Source organism: Larus michahellis, chromosome 6, assembly GCF_964199755.1.
Source record: "Larus michahellis chromosome 6, bLarMic1.1, whole genome shotgun sequence".
NCBI lineage: Eukaryota > Metazoa > Chordata > Aves > Charadriiformes > Laridae > Larus > Larus michahellis.
Genome location: NC_133901.1, coordinates 15,232,264 through 15,245,919, shown reverse-complemented (window position 1 = coordinate 15,245,919; position 13,656 = coordinate 15,232,264). Strand labels below are relative to the sequence as shown.

Genomic DNA, 13,656 nt, shown 5'->3' with positions numbered 1-13,656 from the left:
AAATCCATCATTAATGTGTGTAAGGACGGAATTAGAGCAATGAAAGAAAAGGGGAAGGGGCAGGGGTGTTAAAGGCTGTATTAAGACTTTCTGAATCACAAATGAATGGGTATAAAAAAAAAAACCACAACCAAACAAACCCAAACAAAATCCCCCTCCTAGTTTGTTTAAAAAGATGTGCCTGGGGAGGGAGACAGAAGAATTGGGGGGGGTAAGGATTCTGAAAACGGTTTGGATCAGAAGCTGAGTGGGTTTAGGGGTACAAGGGCAAAGCAGCAAGGAGAAGTAAGCTCATCTTATAGGGAAGGGAAGTAGAGCTGAGGGAAGTGTGAAGTTCAGAAATCTGCTGTGGTTTCGTGAGAGGTACATGCAGAGATGAATTAGCAAAGCTTGATCCTGGGAGGATCAAATACAAAGTTGAGCCAGAATGGGAAAGTAACAAAACAATATGCAAAGAGAAGGGAAGCCTTGCCTGCTGTAGGAAGCAGTGTCCAGCAGCCACAGCAGGGTCACTATGGAGTACTGTTCCTGGAAGAACGGGGCTGGAATAAGGCAGGTCTTGTAGGGTAAAGTTTTCTGTGGCCATTGGCTGTGCAGTAATTCTGTGGAAAGTCAGTGAGAAGAGCCAGCAAGTGTTGGCTGAAAGCAACAGAAGCTGGAAAGTCTGATTTGCACTCTGTGCCTGGACCTACCATGGAGGTTTGAGGCTGTAGAGCAAGCCTGCTACTTGCCCCCAAGACCTTTATGAAAAGGAGCTGATGGATGCATGTCCTCCTCCTTCTGAAGGAAAAATCAGGTATTGCTTCAAGCCTGGACTGACAGAGGAGATGAGGCCCAAGCTGCAGGGCAGGTGGATGTTTGTGGAAGTCATCTGGAAGAATAAATGTGTCACAGGAATTTGTGGGGAGAAGCCTTGAGGGCAAGTACACTGCTTTCTCAGCTGTGTTACTACCGCATCTCTTGGAACCCAGGCATCTGAGCAGTGACTTAGATCGCTGATGGTAGGAAGTGGAAATGTGGAGACCTGCTGTGTGTCCTGCTGCTGTAGCTAACACATGCAGCTTTCACCAGTACTGCTGAATTCCTGGACCTGAAAAGTTGGTGGGAGAAGGGTGAATTTGTTGTCAGCTGTACTGATACAAAACCAAGCCCCTTACAGTTATTACTTCCAGGGCAAGAATGAGCATAGCACAGACAAGGAACGCTAAGCATGCTCAGACACCCTTCCCAGCCTCCTTGTTGCAGAGTGGGCTGGCTGCCACCAGCCCCGTTACCTCAGTGAGCTGGTGTGGACCTTGAGGATACACTAAAACACAGCATGAATCATAGAATGGTTTTAGGTTGGAAGGGATCTTAAAGATCTAGTTAAACTTCACCCCCCTGCCCTGGGCAGGGACACCTCCCACCAGCCCAGGTTGCTCCAAGCCCCGTCCAACCTGACCTTGAACCCCTCCAGGGATGGGGCAGCCACAGCTTCTCTGGGCAACCTGGGCCAGGGGCTCACCACCCTCACAGCAAAGCATTTCTTCGTAGTATCTTATCTAAATCTCCCCTCTTTCAGTATAAAACCGTTCCCCCTCGTCCCATGGCTCCCCTCCCTGATCCAGAGTCCCTCCCCAGCTCTCCTGGAGCCCCTTTAGGGACTGGAAGGGGCTGGAAGGTCTCCCCGGAGCCTTCTCTTCTCCAGGCTGAACCCCCCAGCTCTCTCAGCCTGTCCTCCCAGCAGAGGGGCTCCAGCCCTCCCAGCATCTCCGGGGCCTCCTCTGGCCCCGCTCCAACAGCTCCGTGTCCTTCTGCTCTTGGTGCCCCAGAGCTGGAGGCAGCACTGCTGGCGAGCCAGTTTGGTAGCGGTGGGCCTCTTTTTTTTTTCCTAGGGCGCCCAGAAAAAAAACACCGCCCTAGAAGAAAAACAAAACTTATATATGTATATAATCTACTCCTCCCTGCCCTCAGTGGTGAGGCTGAGCCGCGGACCCACCCCTCCCTCTCAAGCGCACGGCTGCCCCTCCCACAATCCTCTGCGCGCCGCCGCTTCGCCACTTCCTGCGCGGGCGCGGTGCCTACCGGGAGTTGTAGTCGTGTGGGCGGTGCCCGGCGCGGCGGTTCCGCTTCCCCCTCCGGCTCCTGCCGCCGCCTCCTCGGTGGGTCCCGCCGCCGCCATCGCAGAGGCCGCGCCCGCTGAACCCCCTCCGTCCCCCGAGGCGGCCCGGTGAGTCCGCTCCCACCTGTGCCGTCCCTCCCTCATGGAGGCCGCCGGGCCTGCGGCGGATCTCCCCCCCGCCCTGCCCCCGCCGCCTGAGGGAGCTTCCGGCAGCGCGGCCCCGCCGCCTCAGGCAGCCGGGCGGGCCGAGGGCGACTCGCCCGGGCCGGCCTCGGCAGGGCGGCGGTGGGGACCGGAGCTGGGCCGCTGTGGGCCCCGCCTGGGCCCATCCCCGCCCTGGGGGGTCGTGGGGGTGGGGTGGGGTGTCTCTCTTAATCCTTGGGAAATTGGTTAAAACCTCATTAATCTCGGGGGGGAGACATCGGTGGGGATATAAATCTGGTTATAAGTCCTCACATCAAAAATGGTGTTCAAATACAGCCGGGGAGCGCGGAGCCCTCCCCGTCATATGGAGGTGATGTAGCGGGTTCTTAAATGCAGTGGTGCTTTGGCAGCTGCTGTCATACCTGGGTGGCCATTAGCCCGCGTCTTTCCATGCCACTTACAAACTGTCGCTCTTCATGCCCTTCACTTGCTTGTTTTTTCTCCTCCCTCTGTTTTCTGCCTTATTTTTATTACTGCTTTTTGTGTTTATTCTGTCGAAGCCACACAGGATGGCTTAGTTGTTTAACGGTAAGCTGTTCAAGGAGCAGGGAGAACAGAGTTGGTTTTAGCCTGGTAGGTACGAGCAACTGCCCAAAGGTTTGTTTGGGAGCAGAGACTTCATCAGCGGGCTCTCAAGGAGCAACGTCGCACTTTGCCAGTAGCCAAAATAAACCGGTTCGCGTGCTGCCTTACGGCAAGTGAAGACAGTCCAGATATCACAGCATTTTAATAATCATTAATTTGGAGGTCTTGCAATCATAGCAATGTTAGGTGCAATCCAAACATGGTGTGTTGTGGGTTTTTTTTGATCTTCTCATTTCTGTCTTTCTCTGGTTTTGTCATTTTCGGGGGCGCGTTTTGTTCTTGAAAAAGTGGGCCTGCTCTTGTGAAAGTCATGCTTTGCAGCATGGAGTGTCCTCACAATGCAAGCCCTGGAGTGGTACCTCCCTAAAAAACCAGGGACTAGTTACTTTGTGATTCCGTTTCTTCATCTAGGAGGTGGAGGTCATTTAACTCGCAGAGATGTTGGGGAGGCAGGTTACGAAATTCCTGTGTGTAACAAAATGAGCTGTGCCGGTTTTATATTACCAGAGAACTGACAAATTAGTTGTTTCTTTATTACAGACTGAAATAGGAGCAACATAGAAATGTAAAAATGAAACGCTTTTGTGTTACGAGTTTTTGAGTAGAATCTTTAAGATAATAGGTGCACTTTAAAAAAGAATTCACCGAGTAATGTTTTAGAGGAAGGAAAAGCCTTACTGTGAAGTTCAGTGGTTGGATATTTCAGTTCTTGAGGCCAGAACAGAAATACTTGAGAAAGACAACACAAAAGATCTCAGTTACTCTAAGTTGTTTGTGGTATTTGACTCGGCTTTGTGCAGACATAGGTGTTTAAAAAAAAAAAAAAAAAAAGTTGGGTTATGAAATGGGGAATAATGCCTCTGTCTCTACATCTTGCACTTCTTAGCACAGTGCAACGTGTTTCAATGCATCCGAGGCGTGTGCTTTCCAAGATGCTGTGCGCAGCTTGTCAGAGGCTGATTTACTGGGATGAAATTCGTACCAAGTTACAGCTTGGACGTTTGGCCAACTGGGGGAGTTTCTTTCTGGAGGCACCTGCTCGTGTTCCCTCTCTGGGAGGGATGCTGGCGTGGATGGGTGAATGCTTTGACCATGTATGGCAGGTCTAATCTGGTGCTTATTTTAAAATCTATCCTTTTAAAAACTCTTGTGTTGTTTGAGTCAGCCTTTTTGTTATGTTTCAAAGAGAAAATTATTCAAGCACCTTTGGTTTCTAAGTAACTTTCGGAGAAGTGTTAAGGTGCTGCAGATTTTGTTCTTGTGATGGTATGGAAAGCCTTAGGGATCTGAATCTAGGTCTACTTGTTGTACTAATAAGAGGTACTTCTGCTTCAGAGTTCTTGCGTCAGTCTTGGTGTTGTTTTTTTTTTTTCTGTTTTTTTTTTTGTCTACCTTCTATCTGTTTTCTGCATTAGGAGGTTTCTGAGGCACTGGGAGCTTCCCTGCGAGTTTTGTGCCAGTACATTCTTGTTTCTTACAACACGCACATTTATTGACGAGTCTGTGTGTCAGCCACAACAAAGAAAAAGCTATTTGTTCTGAAAACAACCCATAGTTACAGAGACGCTGTTCTAGATGGCCGGTCCGAGTGATAACACCAGCAGAGATACAAGTCCTGGGGTCAGGAACTGGGAGGCAGGGAGAAAGCTTTGAAAGTGAATTGGCTCACCGGAGCATCCAGGAGAAGGTAGCGGAGGCGTGGGGATGGGGAGAGCAAGGGCAAGGAGAGGTCTTCAGCAGCCAGGTGTTTCATTAGCATGCATCCTAATGAATTGTATTTCTGCTGGCAGTTGGGGAAAGGCAATCGAGTTGCCACAAGAAGGCGGTTGCGGTGCTTTCCCTTCTTTTTCTAGAAACGTAGTTGCTGCCATCAGTTCTGCTCTGTTCTTGTGTAAAGCAGAGGCACTCTCTTGGACTAGGAGAGAGATTCAGAAAGGCTACAGCAAGCTCAATTTTTAGTTTTCCAAGGAGACACCTCCTTCCTAAATCTAAATCAAATCTGACTGCCTGGCCCAAAACTTGATGGGAGCTTTGTAATTGCACAACGTCCTCTTGGAGAGGTTTCTCTACCTGCTGTGGTAGTAAGAGCAACTGAACGTACCCTTCCAGTGAAATTTAACAATGCAAACGCTGAGGTTACCACTTGCCCCATCAAGTGCAGCGCTGCTAAAGATAACTAATCGCTCCAAGCGCTTGGGTGCCAGCCTGAGCTACCAGGTTGACTCTCAGGAACAATACAGTCCTCCTACAGCACCCACCAGGTGCTGCATTATTGATTCTGCATCTCGGCAAGGTCAGTTTGACCGGGGGAGCACCATGGAGGAGGCTGCATCTCCTGTGAGCTTTCAGTATTTGCAGGACTTTGTTAGACAAAAATGAGTGTTTTCTCCAGCCTTCTGGCATACCGAGGCCATGGACGGGCGTGCGCCAGCAAGAGGAGAAGCTCTGGGCACTGACATGGTGGGATGGCAGCCGGGCTTATGCAGGGGGACGGTAGGCAGTAGGTGGGGAAGAAAAAAGGGGTCCAGGGTGCTGGCAAAGGGCAAGAAAACCCTGGGCAAGGCACGGGTTTTGAAGGCAGGACCCGTTTTGAAGGCGGTTTCCTTTTAGCAAGGAAACACCGCAGCATTCCCTGAAGGCCTAAGGATTCTTACTGTGCTTTGCTGTTTGGAATTAGGGTGTCTTGAGGTTGCTGTGTTGTAAGATTTTTTTTCTTTTTTTTTTCTTTCTTTTTTTTTTTTTTTTTTTTTTTTTTTTTTTTAGAAAGTGCGTATTTTCATGTAAATGCATGTGGTAAGAGGTAGGGGATGTTTTCAGGTGCGAACTGGAGATGTACAAGTGACCTACCTAACTAGGGCCCAGACTGTGAGGTGTAGATGGAGCTCACTGGTTATATTCAAGCCTTACTTCACCTCTCAAGATTTGTGAGATCTCAGAGCATGATTTTACATAAAGTTGTGCCTTACTTTAATTGGAAAATACACATTTTAGTGCTTGTATTTTGACTGATGTAGTGGACACTGTCTGTCACCGAGAGCTGGAAACATTGGTTTTGGACCCAATTCTGTATCTGACTTGCCAGTTTTTTTAAGTTGATTGTTCTTCCTATTTTCTCTTCTATTTTCCCAGCTGGGCATGGGGCTTAATGAGACTTTGAAAATGTCTCACCTGGCAGGCAGGCAGAGATGTAAATCTTAGGAAGATGCCTTAAAATTGACAGGAGTTTCAGTTTTGCTGTTCAGATAAATTTTGGGTAATTAGACACACCCTATTCACAAAAGGAATTCCTTATGCTTTTGAAAGGCTGAGGTTATGCTATGTTGAAATGCTTCAGAAATTGAGGTTAGACTAGATGACCTTGTAAGGTCCCTTCTAACCCAAATTATTCTATGAACTATTGTACGAACTACTGGCGAGCCGCCTTTTTTTTTTTTTTTTTCTCTAGGCAAGACAAGTGGATTTTGAAATTCTCAAATTGATGTATCTAACCTTTGTTCATACATTTTAAAATATTTTTAAGATTCTAGAAAGTAGTAGGTACTTCGTATAATTGATAGGTTGTCGTTTCCCGAAAGATCTAAGCCCTGGTGTTGGTGCAGCTCTGGCGATGACAAGTTTGCCCAAAGCTGGATGTTTAAGCAGCAGGAGTTTGTCACTGAAATACTGGATGTTGTGCTGGAAGATATGTGGTTACCTGCTGCCAACAACTGTCCTGGATTTGAATCTTTGGTCAGGGCTGTTCTCTCTGCCAATTAGCAAAAATTGTCTCCTATCTTTAAAGGAGTTATTTTGATAAGACAGGTTTAATTCTTTCTGATTCTGTGCTTTCATTTCAAAGAAAAGGAGCTGTAGGAAGGAACCAATGCGTTAGGGCAACGGTGATTTAAAAGGGGTGTACCATCTTAAGAAAGGGATTTAGCGTGATATGAACCAGAATGAGAGCAGCTGGCAGGTGTATTAAGGGATGGAAATACACTAAAAAGCCTTTCCAATTCAACATCTACTTTTTTTTTTTTCTGAAGTTTTCTGCTTCCTGTTTAGGTGTTGGATGTTTGACTCAGCGTGTACCCACAGGAGTTTGTAACTGTCAGCATATGTTTTCCCATAGTTTCTTTATTGAGTGAAATTAGAATTTTATCCAGTAACGCAGGGTTTACTTTGGAAACAAATGTAATACTTCCTACTCTGAAGTCGTATTTGTTCTTCATTTACAATCATTCTAGAACTGCTTTAAATAACAGAGGTATCTCTTGGACAAGAGAGAGAAAAGGCTGTTTCTAGAAGATGCTTTTTAAAACTACCTTTGAATGTTTAAGCCCTTTCTTGAAAAAGTCTCAGAAAATGAGAACCTGGAGGAATGAAAATATCTTTCACCTAAGCCTGCCTACCGCAAAAGGCAACCCTCCTTTAGAGGAGTCTTCTGGGAATTTGGGCTTCACTTACCCAGAGGTCAGACAGAAGCCGGCTGGGCAGTTTCTTGTGGAAAGAGCTCATTGGAAGGGGCTGAACTGAAAGTATGCTTCAGCTGGTGTATTATCTGCTTTACGGTGTTAAAAAAAAAATAAACTGTTTAATAAATTTGGTTAATACATTAAAGTCAGCAACTTTTAAAGTTCCAAAACATTGCTTAAAAGGTAAAAGGAGAAGAAACTTAAGAGTCTTTCAACGTTTTCTTCTGTTTTAAGCTGTTTGACCAGTCAGGAATTTGTAGGATAAGGAATTAAAACATTTTTTGACCTTTTTGCCAGGATTCAGGATATCAGAATAAAGGAAAAACGATTTCTGGCCCAACTGCAGGTGTTGCTGAAAAGGGCCTCTTTGGAATTTAGGAGGTCGGAGGAAGGATCTCCCTCTTCTGTTACAGGCAGGTCACATCGGTCCGACAGCCTGGAGGCTGCCTGAAATGCCACCAGGAGGAGCAAGGATGGAAGGGTGAGAACAGTCATCCATAGAGAGTCCCAGCTACATGTCCATAATCTCTTTTTGGCCAATTCACACTGAAACATTGCTCTAAATGTGTATGCTACGTCAGTTTTCCCACCCCTGCATTGGTGTGCCACGAGTGTGCCAGGAGATACTTCCGAGTTCAACGGCAGCTACTTGGTGGCATAAAAGGATGTGACTTCAGTTTTGCAGCTCGTGTAGTTTGGGAAAACAGAACATCATGATGGGGTTAGTGGTCAGCTTGGGCAGCTTCAAAGCGTTTGGATCTTGGTTGAGTCGTCTTCTGAACCTGGCTGACTTCCTACATGATCTGGGGTGGCTGTTACCACGTTTGCTCGCTTTGGGCCAACAGGTTGGTTGCGGTTCATGAAATACTTGATGTTTTATACTAGTGTTAAATACGCTGGGTGCTTGAGGTTTTTCCCATGCTGTTAAGTCCACCTGCTGCCACTAATTTAGACCAGAAATACGCGACTGTAAGGGTGCTGCTTCACTTTACACCTAGGTAAATATGAGAGTTTGGGTTGGAGGGGGAAAGGAGAGGGTCTTGCCCTCTCCCCTGGCCCCAAACCAGTTGCTTTTACTTGCTCCGAGCTAGCGCTGTGGCATCCCGAGTCTGCGGTCATCTGCCGCAGGAAACTAAATGGATGGAAAAGGAATCACTGATGTTAAACTTGGCTTGAAAATGTTGCTGGGTGATCTGACACTGAGGGCCTTGTTTGTATGAGCTGGCGAGTTGTGTATCTGGCTTTCGGCTCTTCCTGCCTCTTTCACGTGTGTTTCTGAGCTTTTGGGAATGTTATTTCAGATCAAACATGAAATGAACAAATGGGTATTTATTTGTAGGTCCCGTCACAAAATACTGACATCATTCTCTGTGGTATAAAAAATAGGTTTCTAATGTTAAATGATTTATTACTTTGAAAGAGACCTTTTTCTCAATGTGTGAAATGCTTGCTGTCACCATTACAAAAATGAGTTATGTGAAATGTTTGATTTTCAGAGCTGGGACGTTATCACCATGTGTGAAATACTTTGTAAAATCTTTTCTGCTTGTCTCCTTGCTTTTTCCACTCAAGGATGCAAGTGAAGTCCAAGATTCTCAAAGATATTTAGCAGCAAGAACAGTTAATTTTAATCTGGTGCTAACGTGCCAAGGCTCTTTGATACTGATGTCCAAGCTTACGAAGTAATTCTTTGTGGTAAAGAGAGCCTTGAGTGCCGCAGTCAGGAAATTCATGCAAGTACCTCCTTCTGATTTTTGCTTCTGGCATGTTGCAAAGTGTACGGCAGAGCGGTGGGATGAGGAGTATTTCGCAGTAACCAAAGTATGCGTTGGCAGTGCTGGTGACTCATTGCTTTTGTGAATGCTACTTTTTCTTTCCAGCCCTTCTGGACTTATTTGCAGGGATTTTATATATGTGCTATAGTACTGGTTTTGGTTTTTTTTTGTTTTTGTTTTGTTTGTTGTTTTTTTTTTTTCTAGAAGGGGACTGGTGTTGAGATTTTTAGACGTAAGATTATTTTTCCAGGCAGCCGTTACAAATGGAAAATGAAAATCCAGAATAGTTCAGTACAGCTGTTTTGGATGCTTTCTTCACGAGCAGGGCTGTCTGTTTTAGTGTGCAGATGTGATGTCTCTTATTTTTTTTTTAAATTATTTATTCATTTATTTTATTGAGGGCCAGAGCACCTATGCTATGAGGACAGGCTGAGAGAGCTGGGGGGGTTCAGCCTGGGGAAGAGAAGGCTCTGGGGAGACCTTCCAGCCCCTTCCAGTCCCTAAAGGGGCTCCAGGAGAGCTGGGGAGGGACTCTGGATCAGGGAGGGGAGCCATGGGAGGAGGGGGAATGGTTTTAGACTGAAAGAGGGGAGATTTAGGTGAGATCTGAGGAAGCAATTCTTTGCTGTGAGGGTGGTGGGACACTGGCCCAGGTTGCCCAGAGAAGCTGTGGCTGCCCCATCCCTGGAGGGGTTCAAGGCCAGGTTGGACGGGGCTTGGAGCAGCCTGGGCTGGTGGGAGGTGTCCCTGCCCAGGGCAGGGGGGTGGCACTGGATGATCTTTAAGGTCCTTTCCAACCCAAACCATTCTATGATGCTGTGACTTTCTTATTTATTAATAATTATTCCACTGTAAAATATTTTATTTCTGAGATGCATAATTCTCTGGCTGAGCAAATGTACTTGCGCTTGGTAAAACTGGATTGAGTATTACTCATGGAAGGAGTTAAGACACCTGGTAAATCTATGTAATAGCACATCCACAGAGTGTTACTAGAGCTCGGACCATCTAGTTATCTAGAGCTTCTAGTAACATCTAGAATGTTATTAGAGCTTGGAGCATCTAAAGTTTTAGTGTCTTAAAACAATAAATTTGAAAGAAGGGTTGGGGAATAAACTAAAAGAACTAAAAGAATGAAGGATAGGTGAAAATACTAAGATGAAATTATTTTTAATTTGGTTTAGGTCACGGTAGTGATGATTTTGTTGCTCCAGCAAAACAAAATTTCTATTAACACTAACAGGATTTAAATAAATTTTTTCCATTCCCTCATTGCTGCTAAGAGATACCTGTCAGAGATGTGGCTGGCACCAACTTTTATCTTGTAACACTTTGAGCGTGACTTGTTGGGGATCCTCCTTGCCCTGGTATTGGAAATCTTTGGAAGTAAGTCTTTGGCAGTACTTTCCTACTAGGTCTTATTTGGCTAAGTGACTGGTGATGGTTGTATTTTACTTCCTTAGCCCTTTCAAAGCCCATGGGCCAAAGCGAGATGCCAGCTTTCTAAATTTAAAACTGCATCTTAAAATCTCTTTGTTTCAAGGATATTGGTCCAGATTGAAAATAGATGTTCTTGTTCTGTGGCACTCTGATTAACGAGAGCGATCATGTTTCCTACGCTGCTGAAACAGCTTTCTCTTAACGGTTTTGCCATGTTGTCAAATAACTTGTCAGTAATCCTCAACGTTTGGGGTTTTAATTCTCTTTCTTTTATTTGTGTTTTTGATTTCCTAAACAAGCTACGGGTGCTTTCTTTTTAGTTTCATACATACTGCCTATGTGCTCATACATACCTGCACAATGGTGGATGATGGTCCATTTCCCAGTGAGCAGCGTAGTGATAGACTTAGCAGCAAGTGACTGCTCAAACTGATATTTTGTGGTCTCTCATTTTGTTGCCAAGTTTAGTAGAGATCTTTATCTCTGTTTTACTCTTTTTCGAAATGGTTTACTGAAATTCGCTTCCTGTTTTCTTAACAGAATTGAAAGGACCTGAGAAAATTTTCCCTTAGATGACAAGCTCTTGGAAAGTTGACCACTTCTAAAGGTATTATATCAGGGTTAACTTTTTTCCATAGTTACAATAAATTTTATGAGGGGAATTTTTGTATTAAAAAAAAAATTCGTATTTTCATAATAATTCATAATTTGTAAGTCTTTCATGCTGATTTATTGCAACAAAAATGTTTTATGCCCTCGTTTGCATGTTCACACTCATTAGTAGCAGCTAATAGTATTGAAATTAAAGAGAGGAAGACGTGGTAGGCATAAAATTGTTGTGCGGAGTCAGGCCATCGATGTCTCGCCCAAGGTACTGACTGCAGTCTCTTCTTGACGGATATCAGATTCAGCGTGAGGACTCTTAGGTGGCTTTCCGGAGCTGGGATGTGGCCCAGGACTTGCTTCAGCTGCTGCCTGCGGTGCTCTTGTTTTGCAGCACCTCCAGGTGAAGGAGTAGACAATCAGAGAGTGGTGGTGGTGCCTCCCTCATTTATCCTTCATCTTCCTGTGATTTAGGGCTCAGCTAGTGCTGGAGATTAAGGTGATGCTGTAACCCAAGTCTTGAGCTCTTGTGTTGATGGCACAGCATGAGCGATGTCTGTCTTCTGTTTTTTCATGTATTATTACCATGCATCCCTTGCAACAGAATTACAGCCCCTCAGACAAGGGGCTTATGTATTATTTCTATTAGAGTCAGTAGATTTCTTATCTCTTATTTCTGTTAGTGTCGATAGCTTAAATTTTTTTATTGGGGTGCTATGCGTGTATGTGAGGCTCTCGTGGATGGAAGCCTCGGTTTCATGGAGGAGTTTTTGTGTTTTGCAGGTGGTAGACATTAGTCTTTGAGGCCTGTTTTACGTGAGTTCAGTCTCCTCCTCACAGACATCTTCAGCTGCTTTATAATTGCACAACTGTTGTTGGAGGCAAGATAATAAGGCGGAGTGAGGTTTGAGAACTTCATCCTTTTCATTTGTAAATGCCTAAGCCTCATAAAAATGCATTTTCTGAAGCTTTACTCTTGCTCTGTGGTATTTCACTGAAACCTTATGATTCTGCCCATAAGAATTTCACTCGTTCTCTATTGAACGGGTACATAGTTGCAATATGTGGAGCTGGAAAGGCTACTTAATTTTAAACCTCTGCAAGTGCTACTTAATTTTCAACTTCTCCGAGCCCTGCAGTACTGCAGCGTCCTTGCCTAGACGGGCCAGGCCTTACAGCTCAGCTGGGATAGCTGAAGTACTAATGGTACAAAACACCCTAAGGCAACACTTGGAATAATAAGTTCAATAGGATCACGTTTACAGTTGCTTAACATCTTGTATAAATTGTTAAGCACCTGATAGATGCCCAAAGACAACCTGTCACAAGCAATAGGGACCTTTCACAAGATGTTTGCTCTCTTACATATGCTTCTGCGTTAAACTCCTGTCATAATTTGTACAATGCTATAAGTAGGTTTTTAAAGTCTTTTGCAGCTTTGTAAGGTCAACATTATGTTTTGTCAATTGTTTAAACATTATTTTAACTCGACAGCTTCCTTTGGAAGCCCTTCTGCTTCACAGAGTCCTGATTATCCTGTGGTGGTGTAGTTTTCACAGTCCTTTTGTCTATTCAGTTGGTAACTCTGTTCTTCATTTTGTATTTTTATTTTTTAAAAAGTATTTTATTCTTGAGCTGTAAATCTATATTTGTGGTCCTGGTGCTGCAGCATCCTATGTAAACAGTTGTATATGTCTAGGGATAAGTTGTGTCTAGTTCTCCATCACTAAAGCAGGGATAAAATATTAACTTCTCTGAAATGTGCTAACATAAAATGGTAGGATGTATTACATCACTTCAAAATTTTGGTAAATTTGTTTGACAACTCACAATTGGTGTTTAAACCGTTGTACATTTATTTATATACACATAGGTTTATGATATTTATATCATACATTTGATTTGTGAACTGTAAGAATCATACATAGTAGTAATAATACATAGAAGAGGTTGGGTTTTTTATCTTTTTTTTTTTTTTTTTCTCCTGCTTATTGGCATCTATAGTTGTTTTGTAGGCTCGGCAAAAATTAGTTTCCACATCAGCATTTGAGGAGTGAAGATGTGCTGGTTTTGAATTATGATACAATTTTAAAGCTTTTTTGGCTGATTTTTAAAAATATATTTTGATTTGCAGCTTGCACACCCAGTTCTAGTTGGTTTGGATTCATTTCTTCAGCATTTTAGATAAATACCTTTTTATGAGTAAGAAGAGTGAGAGAAGTAGTTTTACCAGGAATAACTTAAAAAAGGAAAAAAAACCCAGAAAATGAGTTTAAAAAACTCATCCTGGCATCCAGTTTTTTGGCTCCCTGAAAGACATAGAAGAACATTTCCCCAAATTTCAGGGATTTGCTGCATTAAACCATACATTAATATGTTGGTTGTATGTGTGCAAGTGATTTTCAAGTAGAAAGCCTCCCAGGAAGCGCCCCAGGAAGAGTTCTGGAGCGTGAAGGCAGGTGAATGACAGAGAGCCAGTTTGCCTCGCTCGCTTTTC

The 13,656-nt window shown here is 44.2% G+C and overlaps 1 protein-coding gene across 3 annotated transcripts in view; it reads left to right on the top strand.

Moving 5' to 3' along the window:
* The first annotated feature begins 2,072 nt into the window (after nt 1–2,072).
* The window catches only part of PAK2 (p21 (RAC1) activated kinase 2), a 47,295-nt gene continuing 35,711 nt past the window's right edge, over nt 2,073–13,656 (top strand). The window contains exons 1-2 of one of the 3 annotated variants that reach the window (XM_074591707.1): nt 2,115–2,209; nt 11,097–11,163. The gene's annotated coding sequence lies outside the window, so the exon portion shown is untranslated. Of the gene's footprint in view, nt 2,210–10,485; nt 10,503–11,096; nt 11,164–13,656 lie in introns of those variants that run through there. The other 2 variants (XM_074591711.1, XM_074591708.1) reach the window with 2 other exon arrangements.